Source organism: Engystomops pustulosus, chromosome 6, assembly GCF_040894005.1.
Source record: "Engystomops pustulosus chromosome 6, aEngPut4.maternal, whole genome shotgun sequence".
Classification (NCBI taxonomy): domain Eukaryota; kingdom Metazoa; phylum Chordata; class Amphibia; order Anura; family Leptodactylidae; genus Engystomops; species Engystomops pustulosus.
In genome coordinates, this window is record NC_092416.1 from 33,764,300 (window position 1) to 33,776,384 (window position 12,085).

Genomic DNA, 12,085 nt, shown 5'->3' on the forward strand with positions numbered 1-12,085 from the left:
GAACGGATCTGAAAGTATCTTAGAGCTTGGCTGTAGACAATGGAGTTCTCAATGTACGTTGGATGAAAGACATTTAATTTTGGATACATTTGGCGATAAGAACATGACAAAGAAGTGCCTGTACACATTAGATGGAACACATATGTCAAAGGTCATATCTGGCCCCCCACCTCATTTGCACCACAACAGCCATGACCAAATGTTCACGTAAAACTGAAAACTGCTAGGCCTCTCCTTCCTCTGCATCCTGCAAATATCACATGTAATAAAAACAGGGTAGGTTGACTGGGTGTAAGGAAGAGATTGAGGTAGAAAATAATTTAGGAATACATAAAAGGTGGACGTTACATGTGTATACAGAAAAACAAAACAGCAACAGAGGAGGACGGTGCCTCGCATGATAACGTTTTTGAAATCGGTCCAGGTGAAGAGCTGAAAGTGCTCACCTGATGGTCACATTTGTAATTGCGACAATCAAGAGGAAAGGGTCCCCTGAGGGTCCGGTGTACATCGTCGGTAGGAACAGCAGCGCCCAAGAACCGGTATCCAATGGAACTGTAAAGAACATATAGAGTAGAAGACAAAATGGGGCTTAATGGGTGTTAACAGGTGTATCCTACAACATCCACTGCACTTGCTGTGCTTGCACCCACCACATCTTCACATTTGGTCTGACGAAGGGTTCATACCCGAAACGCGTTACAATTGGATAAATTATAGTTGATCTATGTACTGAATGAGTCTTGTACTGACTTATCAAGTTGGTTACTAGCCCACCCGTTGAGCCCCATTTTGTCTTCTACTCTGTACGTTCTTAAAGGTACGATCAGCCCTTCAAACTCAACAATTGGGCTGAAATGGCCCTTGTAGTAATTGAGCTTTACACATATGAGAAGGATGAAAAAGGTTGATGATGATGATGAAACAACCATTCAACACATCATTTTATCGTTGACAAACATTAACTGCTACAGATGCACAAACAGGTCATACAGGTCATACAGTGAAGACTGGAATGTTCTCATAGGATCCTTTCGTTGAAGAATACTCAAGGATGACCACGAATGTTGCAGTGACATATATCTGGACGCACAATTTGTGGCCAGATATACATCCCCATACATGCCCAATGCTCATCCCTCTGCCTCTTCGGCCAAATGTGTGCTGTACCCTGGTCCCCGCCCGGTTGTAGCACATGTTCATGTGCAAGAAGCCATATTCCAAATTCTGGTATAAAGTCTCACTTAGGATTTTCCCTAAAAACTTGACATCTGTTGCCTAAAACGATTTTGGATTAAAATCTATTACCATTTTTGAAAAGTTTAGCCTCAAGTTTATGGGCACCTTTTTTGATCTGTGTGATCTGACGCAATCTTAACTTGAAAAATAGTCTTTTTAAATGAAACCCAACAATCTTAACTATCTAACAATCAACTTTTGAAGCAAATATTCACTTTTTTTTTTATAAATTGAAACTACTGGCTTTCCTAGCATGGAAATTCTAGAACCTTCCTCGGTTCACATGTGCCATAAATGTACCCAACTACGGGAACGTACTATGAAGACAATATAGACATATTGTAGAATTTTAGTCCTTACTGATACTTTGTCATAAACTCCTCTGCAATTTCAAGGATGGCAAATCAAAGTCATGGGGTTTTTTGCTGTATGCTCTGTGCTCAGTGTTCAAGTATATTCGGAAATGAATCATTTTACCTCACATCAAAGCATTTTCTACCTATGACTCTTCCTTTGTCCTATTCCTCATTAGACATCCCTGCAGTTTCACATATGTCGGGGGAACCATCCAGCATATACACAACCTTGTATCATTGCTATGTGAAAATAGACTCCCCGTTCCAAGTAATTTTTAAAAACACTCAATAATTTCCAACAGGCTATAACCACGTATCATCACGCATGGGACTGACATTAAGGATCATCCAGTCTTCGCGAGAGCGGCTGGCCGGGGCGACAATAGCAATTGTAAATGGAAATGTAACCACAAGAGATTTCTATGGTGACATAATTAATCAGAACTAACAATAAATTCAAATTTTATTTTTTATCATAGTGTTGTTTTCCCATCTGTATAACACAGGTCAGTTATAGCTATTATTAATTGGAACGCAGCAGATGTTATGATAATTGGTCAGTACAGACCGGACCTAAAGTGAGAGAAAACCTGTTACATGAAGACACGCAGACTAATTATCAGGAAGCTTCGTGTGGAGTGGGAAGTGTCAAGCAGATTGATTTATAGTTTTGCTGGAAAATAATTTCTATTGTTTTCATAATTTGTCATTTTAAATTAAATCTTTGATGGGCTTAGGAGTCCAGTGGGAGGTCCTTCTTGTGGGTAGCACTACTGCCTTGCAGCTCTGGGGACCTGGGTTTAAGTCCCAGGCTCAACATTTTCTCTCCATGTTTGCCAGGGTTTCCTCCGGGTCCTCCGGTTTCCTCCCACACTCCAAAACATACTTGTAGGTTGACTAGATTGTGAGCCCCATTGGGGACAGGGGCGGATTTGGAAGCTCTGTGCAGTGCTGTGTAATCTGTATGCGCTATATAAATAAAGAATTATTATTTATTATAGTGATTGATATCTCTGTATGCCCAGTTGTAAATACAATAGTAGAACAGCCCAGTAGACTCCTAAACATGGGAAGAACAGAGATTGCAGTCAATACATTTTTGGTTATACTAAACATTTTTTAACAAAACCATGAATGCATCTGTTCAGCTTCCCCCAAATATATCAATCTGAATATTTACAGGTAATAGTTCTCAGACATACTCTCTCCAAGTAAAACCTAAATATCTTAAATATTGATACAATTTCTAACATATTTTTTCTGGGGTAGCAGAGGGGGAGCCAGTGTAATGGCCTGTGAATCTGCAGCACAGAGGGGTTCTGGGAACCACCCCAGTAGCACTTCAGACTCATTAGCATAAATTTGAAAAGTTTATTTTTGAATCCAGTCAAGCTCAGTGTTATAGAAGCTGGAGCAGAGTTGCAAAGTCGAAGTTGTCTTGACCAAAAAACTCTAGTGATATTGAATAGTATTAATGTGGTCTGGCTTGGGTAGAGTAAAAAAGAACAGAGAGAGGGAATATAAAATATGTCACAGTACAGTTTTTTGCTAAGGTGTTAATTTAAAGGAAACCTACCACCACGGATCTACCTATTAAAGTAGATCGGTTGGTAGGTGCCTCTATTGTACGTGAGGATAGCCCTTTAAAAGGCTAATCCTCACGTCCCCTGAATCTTTTTCTAACTTTTATTGCCCTAATATGCAAATTTTCTAAAGAGGCTACTGGGGCGTTGAGTAGCTGGAGCTGAGGCTACATGACGCGGCTATTCCACGCCCCAGCAGCCTCTTTGACCCTCCTGCACGGCTGCACGGTCACTGCTCCATAGCCGAAGCTACTGCGCATGCGCAGAATGCCGATTTTGATGACGAGGGCATGCAGCTCCTAGTTGCTGCGTGCCGAAGATATGCCGGTAGTAGGATCAAAGAGGCTACTGGAGTGTGAAGTAGCCGCACCGTGTAGCCTCAGCTCCGGCTTCTCCAGTAGCCTCTTTAGAAAATTAGCATATTAGGGAAAGAAATGTTATATAAAGATTGCGGGGATGTGAGGATTAGACCTTAAAAGGACTATCCTCACGTACAATAGAGGCACCTACCACCCTGTCTACCTTAATAGGTAGATCCGTGGTGGTAGGTTTCCTTTAATCATCTATTCAGAGTTCTGGAGTCTTTGCTAGTTTATTGGTCTGGGGCGTGAAATCTGTATTTCAAGTTCTGATTTCTGAAGTCATTTTAGGGTGTGGTCTGGTTGAGGTTTTATTTGTGTTTCTAAGAGGGTAGTTATAGCTCTAGAAGAGAGTGCCAAGAGTCTCTCAGAATAATGCACCGGGCATGAGAAACCATCATAGTGGTCTGGACTGAATGGAAAAGAAAAATGCTTTGCTGCTCGAAACATCTCTGTTTTAGTAAACGTTATGCTTTGTTGTCCTTTAAGCATTACTATGAACAAAACCTTAGCAACACATATGGGCCCACATTTATTAAAGTGTTTGCACCAGCTTCTGCGCCAGTTTGGTGTTGCGGCTGCACTGTGTTGGACAAGACAGAAAAATGTGCACCAAAAAGGGCGTTGCGGTGCACAGTTGGATCGTGCGCCATAATTCTGCATCATACAGAAAGTGCAGCAGAAAGAAATGGTACATGCAGCCGGAGAAGTGCAGGGGAAACCGAATTCATGAAGAAGGTACACCACAATTCATGAATCAGTCGCACACTGAACCTTCTTGTGGGCAAACTGCACATAGTGCCCTAGTTTTGATAAACGTGGACCATGGCCCACATTTATCAAAAACAGTGCAGTCTGCATTATCTGCAGTGTCCTGTGTATAGTGCAGGGTGCTCCAGATTCAGGATTTCTGGTGCACATTCCTCATGAATCTGGCGCCCCCTGCACTGCTCCGACAGAGCGCACCACTTTTTTTTGGGTGAACTTTGTTCATGCTGCAGAATTGTGGCGCACAGTCCAAGCACTTACACCCCCCTTTAGGTGCACATTTATCTGTCTTGCCGGACACAGTGCAGCTGTGACGCTAAACTTGTGCAGACACTTTATAAATACACGTACAAGCAGTTTGCATGTTCTTTCTAGTGCAAAGTCAGACAGAAAACTGGTGCAAACACTTTAATAAATGCGACCAGTGTGCAAACTTTGCTCACGTTATTCCTTTAATTCGGTCTAGAACAACAACCAATTATTAAGGGGTGTGATGCAGCCAGATTTGCTGACATTATTTAGATATATTTTTTTTTTATGGGATTCACAATCTATCAGATTTACTACTTCCATTCCATAGCTGGACTTTTATGTTTGGTTCGATACTTCATAGTATATAGAAGCAGTGAGTAAGCATCCCCAGCCGAAAATTGCTTTCAGAAAACTTGTTCCCTTATACCATGCAATAAAAATAAGGCTGCCTGTAACAAATTCTAGGGGTTGGTGCCAAGGATTTGGGGCTCATTTAATCTCATGAGATAAGTCACTGAATCACACATCAAGTACTTACGGGAAAGGTGAACTCAGAGTCTCCAGGTATTAAAGGAGACCCGTCATTTTAGCTGTCATGTCTCTTTTAGTTAATATTAATAACCTATCTTAGCTCACCAGTATCAGATTGTTTGTCTGCACTAGCCTGGTCTGACCACTACATCAGTAATGGAGCTATCTGCTTTCTGTCCCTTTGTATCAGCTGCTGAGAACAACTTATCTGTGCTGTTTCTGTGTGTTTGAAAGCCACCAATCTGATACTCAGGACTGATTCTATACAAATATTAAGTCAATGGGGCACATTTACTTACGCGGTCCAGTTGAGATCCAGCGGCGCATCGTCCGACGAGGATTCGTGTCTGCCGGGATTCACTAAGCTCATCCGCCCGATATCCAGCAGGTGTCGCTGCTGCGCTGAGGTCCGCTGGAGTTCACCTTCTTCTTCCTGGTGCATGTGAGTGCTTGATCTTGCGACACAAATCGTTTTGTAAATTCCACGTTTTTTCTGAATCCGTCATGTTGTCCGACGGCCATGCCCCCGATTTCTGCCGCGTGAAAACCGGCACCTGTGTGTGCCACAATCCGGTCTCATGCGGCAAAATCCCGGGGCAAATCAGCGCATAACGTAAATATTCGGAAAATCCGACGAAAGTGCAGTGTTCGGACACTTAGTAAATGAGCCCGAATATTTTGAACCTGAATGACCCCTTTAAGTGTAAGGTCGCATTCACATCACCGTAGGGGGCTGTACATACGTCCCCCCATAGACTGGCAATGGTCACACAGAGTTTTACGTACCTCTACGTACACGGGGCAAGGATGGGACATGTCCTATCTTTCCCTGTGTTATGGGCCGTGTGGCGTTGATCGCTATGGAGAGCGGAGGGGTCACCGCTCCTCTTCTCCATATCTCCGGACATATGCCGACATACATCAGTGTAAATGCAGTCTTATAGTTTCTAAGCAGGCGTTTTCTTCTACCATACCTGGAAAACATAAAAGAATTGCATTGCATCTCCGCTTCCAGGAGAATATTAATGAGGTAGAAGCTATATGGCACCTGACTGATTTATTGTTGCGTTTGAGTTTGGTCGGATATTTCAGCGAGGAAGATGTCATCGTCAGGGCTCCGGCTCCTGTTGTTCCATTATTATTGGATACATACTGTAGTGAAACTTAAAAGTAAAATTCACACAGAAGAGCGAGTTTTATGATGTTCTCTAGTTTATTCCTTTTTTTTCTTTTTGGTAAAAAATGTTATTAGGTTTTCTTTAAAGCAAAAATACAATAACATTAGCAAAACAGACAGACAATCGGAACATGTCAGAAGTTGCTAATATATTATCATTCCTAACAAATAGGCTGAGTCACGATTAGATTAAAAGGCAGAGTATAAAAATGGTTCTCTGTAGAAAGGAGGGGAGGGGTCCGAGATTTCTTTGGTAGCTCTACTGGAGTTTTGTTGCTCCAGGCCGGAAATGGGAGTCATTGGGCCGACCCTGTTTAATTATAATTGGAGTGCTCCTAAGTTGCCCTTTATGTCTGTAGTCTTATATCATTGGCTCGAATGGAAGGGCTGTACCAGTAATGTCTGTGCCCCATTTACGAAAGAAGGTCTTAATCCAATTTTCTTTATGGCGTAGCATTTCCAACTTATACATTAGTTCTTCTAAGGTCAGTATAGGTGGGGAGATCCAATTTTTATAACACAGCTTTTAGCCACCAGTATGAATGCATAGAGATTGAGTCTTAATGGGGGAAGCCACCTCATGTGTTGTCTCCATCATCTGCATGGAAGATGAGCAGCACCGGATCTAGTGGCCAAGTCTACTCTCCAGAATATGGACACATGATTTTTTTTTATTGACTCCCAGAAAGCCTACACTTGTTCACATTGCTAAAGACCTTGCCATAAGTCTCTATGTGGCCTTAGGACAGGCAATTATTCTATCCGGATGTGCAGGCATTCTGGGTAAGTTAATACCATAGTATGTATTTGTGTTGTATAATCCTGAAAAAGGTCTCTCTCCACTGTTCACTAAGGACACATTTATCACAACCAGTGCAGTGTGTACTATGTGCAGTTTGCCTGTGGAGTGTGCAGGCGCCGCCAGATTCGACAAAATTGGCACGAGGTCTATAACTGTAATTCCAGTTCTCTAACTCTCGTGGATAGGAAGTTGTGTAGTTGGTAGTATGTGAAAATTACACATACAATTAGAGAATATTTGGTTGGAAGTTCCTGTTCTGTAAGCCATCGCAGCCCCGATTCATGTGTAAGCTTGCCAACTGTTTGTATCCCTCTTGCTTTCCACTGGTGGTATAATCTACTGTCCCTTCCTGGCTGATGTTCTCTCGGCCCAAACGTTGGGCTTCATGTTTGCGATACTGAATAAAAACTAAAATTCCTAGACTTCCCATGACATAAATGGGAAGAGAACAAAACTCAAATATCTATAAATGATAAGAGAACCATGATAAATAGGATATAGGAATGGGGGATCCTAGACATTAAAGCGGCTTTCCTACATTAATGATATTGGCCATCAATGTCTGCTCAGTAGGGCATGGTTCAACTGTTTGGAACGACAGAAAATGGAGTTATAAGCTGGTTTTATTCTTTGTGTAGTTGTAGTTTTAAGTATCTCAGCTCCGATTCATTAGAACAAGCTCTGGCTCTCTGATATTTCTGATGCTGAATGTGGTTGTGAACAGCGGATTGGTTGAGGGCTCAGTGCTGGACCTGCACTGATGTAATACTGAGGACCTTTGGCAGTGATAGTGAACCTTTTAGACACCGAGTGCTCACACTACAACCCAAAATCACTTATTTATCACAAACTACCAACACATAACACACCAATACTGTGAAAGATGTTGGTGAACACAGATTATTATTGTAGCTTCCCTCCATGGCCCCCAAAACAGGAAGAAGCATGGGGTCTGGAGGAGGAGGTCCATCGATAATCCAACTCTATCCAAACTGAAGTTCCAGGTACGAGTACGAGGATGCCGTGACTTCTCTCTAGCAAACCCTGTGGATAATGGCCAACGTGTGTCCACAGAGAGAGCTCTGAGTGCTGCCTACTGCAACTGTGCCATAGGTTCACTACTGCTGACCTATCATATTGGGACTTACGACTCTTATAAGTAACATGCATGTGCATTATTGGTCTTTTACATCCACATTAGTTATAAAAGTATAATTTTTTACCCACGTACCAGGACATATCGGATAGTTATAATAACGTCTGGTTGTTTTGTGAAAAGTCAATTTTTCTTGATTAGTCTGGTACATAGGAAGTACATAACGTACTACCAAAATGTGCATAGAGTAGATGGAAGGAAGAGATTCAACATTTTTGGGGCTCCAGTCAAAGTGATGTCTTGAGGGACCCCTGATCCATAGCTATGCCCAATGCCCTATGCCCAAATTATGCTAATGGAGACAAATCTTCATTCCCTGATGACCTCACGAGGAGCGACATTTTAAGGAATGATGTCAGCACCCATATTTCACCAGTGGTAATCAAAGGATTAACAATTGCGCTTGGTGATAGCACAAGTGTTACCGGTGGGAGAGGGTCCAGCCCCTGAGTGCTCCCGATACAACACTTACATCACTTGTCAGTAAGGGGTTAAATACTTCTATGGATTGCTTTATGGGTAAATATACTCCAGTGGGCACATGTGACCAAAACTGGTCGAAAAAGACTGGAAAACATTGCCTGGTCTGATGAATCTTAAATTGTGCTGTAACATAAATATGGAAATCTTAATGTAGAAATTGTATAATCTTCTTTGAAATGTGGCTAAAGCATGAAATAAAATCTAATCGTAACGCATCACCGTTCATGCATGATTTGTTTACAGCTAACTGATCTTTGACACATGATATACACCGGGGTCCCACAATGTCACTGGGAAAATGATTTCCAGTTTATGTATACTCCCACGCTGACCAACCAATTCTAATTAATAACTAATTACCTGCTATAAAGTAACAGCTCTCACTATCCACATTTCACCCAGAGATTATTTCTCCGCTATGATCATTATTCAAGTCAAAGCATTTCTCAGAAAAGAAGGAAAATAACATCAGAGCTTTTAGGATGCGTAAATATGGCTTATTTCATGATTTTATATGAAGTGATGGAATATATCTGGAACATACGATAACGTTATGATAGTGGAGAACACACCTATCACTGACACTACAGGTGACCATGACCATCTGTAATGGGTATAATGTCTCATGAAGTGATGGAAAATATCTGGAACACACAATAACCTTATGATAGTGGAGAAAACATCGATCCCTGACACTAGAGGGGACCATGGCCATCTGTAATGGGTATAATGTCTCATGAAGTGATGGGATATCACTAGAACATACTATTACTTTATGATTGTGGAGAACACACCTATCACTGACACTACAGGTGACCATGACCATCTGGCATGTGTATAATGTCTCATGAAGTGATGGGATATATCTGGAACATACAATAACTTTATGATAGTGGAGAACACATTGATCCCTGACCCTACAGGTGACCATGGCCATCTGGCATGGGTATAATGTCTCCTGAAGTGATGAAATACATTATAACACTACAGGGGACCATGACCATCTGTAAGGGGTATAACGTCTCATGAAGTGATGGGATATCACTGGAATATTCTACTACTTTATGATTCTAGTGCACACACACCAATCCCTGACACTACAGGTGGCCATGACCATCTGAAATGGGTAAAAAGTTTTTAATGAAGTGATGGAATATCACTAGAATATACTATTACTTTATGATAGTGGAGAACATACTGATCATGAACACTACAGGTGACCATGATCATTCATTCAAACAGAAGATACTTGGGACCCTGTTCACACGATTACTGGTGGTACCAGTGGTTGTCCCGGACCTTCAAGAATTTCTGAGAGTTTAGTTGCCTTCAAAATTATGAAAGCAGTTGAAAATAGCTCCATAAATGTAGATTACAGCATAACCCACCATACAAAAACTGCCGAGTGCTCGGAGCTGATCCTGCACTGTAATCATATTGTGAACAGTAGACAGAAAGTCTCATCTTCCTGTAGAAATTTTTGGAATAAAATACGCTCTGTGACATTTCTTTTAGAATTTTACATTTCTCGAAACTTAGGGAACCAGATGCGATTCTTAAAAATCCATGAAGAACAAGGTAAAACCACCCAGGAATAAGCCGGTTCCTGTATGATCTGACGATTGCTTCATTTTCATTTATTGAATTAGCCTTGGACAAGGCTTTAACCTTGCACAGAAATCATCCGGGAAGTGCCAGTCAATGCCCGCATTGTGCAGCACATGCATATTTACACCTAATCTGATCCAAGGTTACTCTGACAAATGGGAATGACTTCAGCGAATATTTTTTATTTTTTTTTCTTGGTGACAAATTGAAATTTTAATACAATGAAATAGAAATGAAAATCGGCAGAATTTGTAAAAAGCAGACTGAGCAATGTTGGGTTCTTTGATGCAAAGTTCTCTCAACTATTGTCTATATTTGGTGGAGGTTCTGCCAATGAGGCTTCGAATTTGAACAATAAAACCCAAAAGGCCAAGCAAAATATTCAGTAATTGAGCTGCTTCGGAGATGTTGGGTGGAGCCATTTCTAAGCTTATAGGTTTGGAGAGGTTTTAGACCAGGTTAAACACGTTAGACATTCGGGGGCTCATTTACTAAGTGCTCCGTGGCCGCACTGTCATCGGGTTTCCTGACTTTTTCCATTTTGCCCGAATTCTGCTGGGATTTTGGCGCACGCGATCGGATTTCGCCGCAATCGCACCGGCTATCACGCAACAGAAATCAGGGCCATGGCCGTCGGAAAACCAGACGGATTCGGAAAAACCGCAGAATATAAATAATGAAGTGTGTCGCAAAGTCAAGCACATGCACCGGGAAGAAGATGGTGAACTCGGACGGACCTCAGCGCAGCAGTGACACCTGCAGGAAGTTGGACGCACAAGCTTGCTGAATCGCCGGAAGACCCGAATCCTCGATGGAGAACGCACCGCTGGATTGCAACAGGACCGTGTAAGTAAATGAGCCCCATGGTTTCTATGAGTACATGAGAGTAGATTCCAATTTGGTTCTATGTACTCAAAATTCCAAATTTTGAATTTCTTTGTTCCAAGAATGTTCCTAGTCAAATCTGTCCCAGGTTATTCTTGGCATCTGAAATACTTCTAAACTACTTTCTAATACTCAGCTCTCTTTCATAAATGACCAATAGGTCTACTAACTGCTCTCCTGAAGAAATTCTTGGTTCTTTATCCCACTTTGCCCCCCCCCCCCCCCACCTGTCCACAATTTATTCCTTCTCCAGTGTTAATATTCCAGCAATTCTTTTGTGATACCATTCCAGTTCTGCCTTTATGTCCATGTCCCAGTCCTGTTCTTCTGTCCTCATTCCCATCCTACTAGGGTTACCAGCTTCTTATCTATTTATGGTCTGGTCCCACCTCCTGGTCTTAATTGTTCCATGCTCCATGTCTGATCTTGTTCCTACCATCATGGATCTAGCTTCCAACTTAATACTACCTTGCTGGGGTAAGGTTGAAGGGTCAGATGATCCCTTAGTGTCCATACCACAGCCTTGTTAGCATTATCAGTTTACACTAATGTCAAAAACATGTTTTGTTGCAGTGAATGAGTTGACTAAGAACATGGAGAATTCTTTGATGTACTGGGATCCCAAACATGTTGCAACATATAAGATGGGGAGACATTTCTTGTCACATAGGTGCACAGCTCATTATATCCCTGGTCATGTGATGTCACACAGGTGCACAGCTTGTTATATCCCTGGTCATGTGATGTCCCACAGGTGTATGTCACATTATATCCCTGGTCATGTGATATTACACAGGTGCACGGCTCGTTATATCCCTGGTCATGTGATGTCCCACAGGTGTATGTCACATTATATCCCTGGTCATGTGATGTCACACAGGTGCAC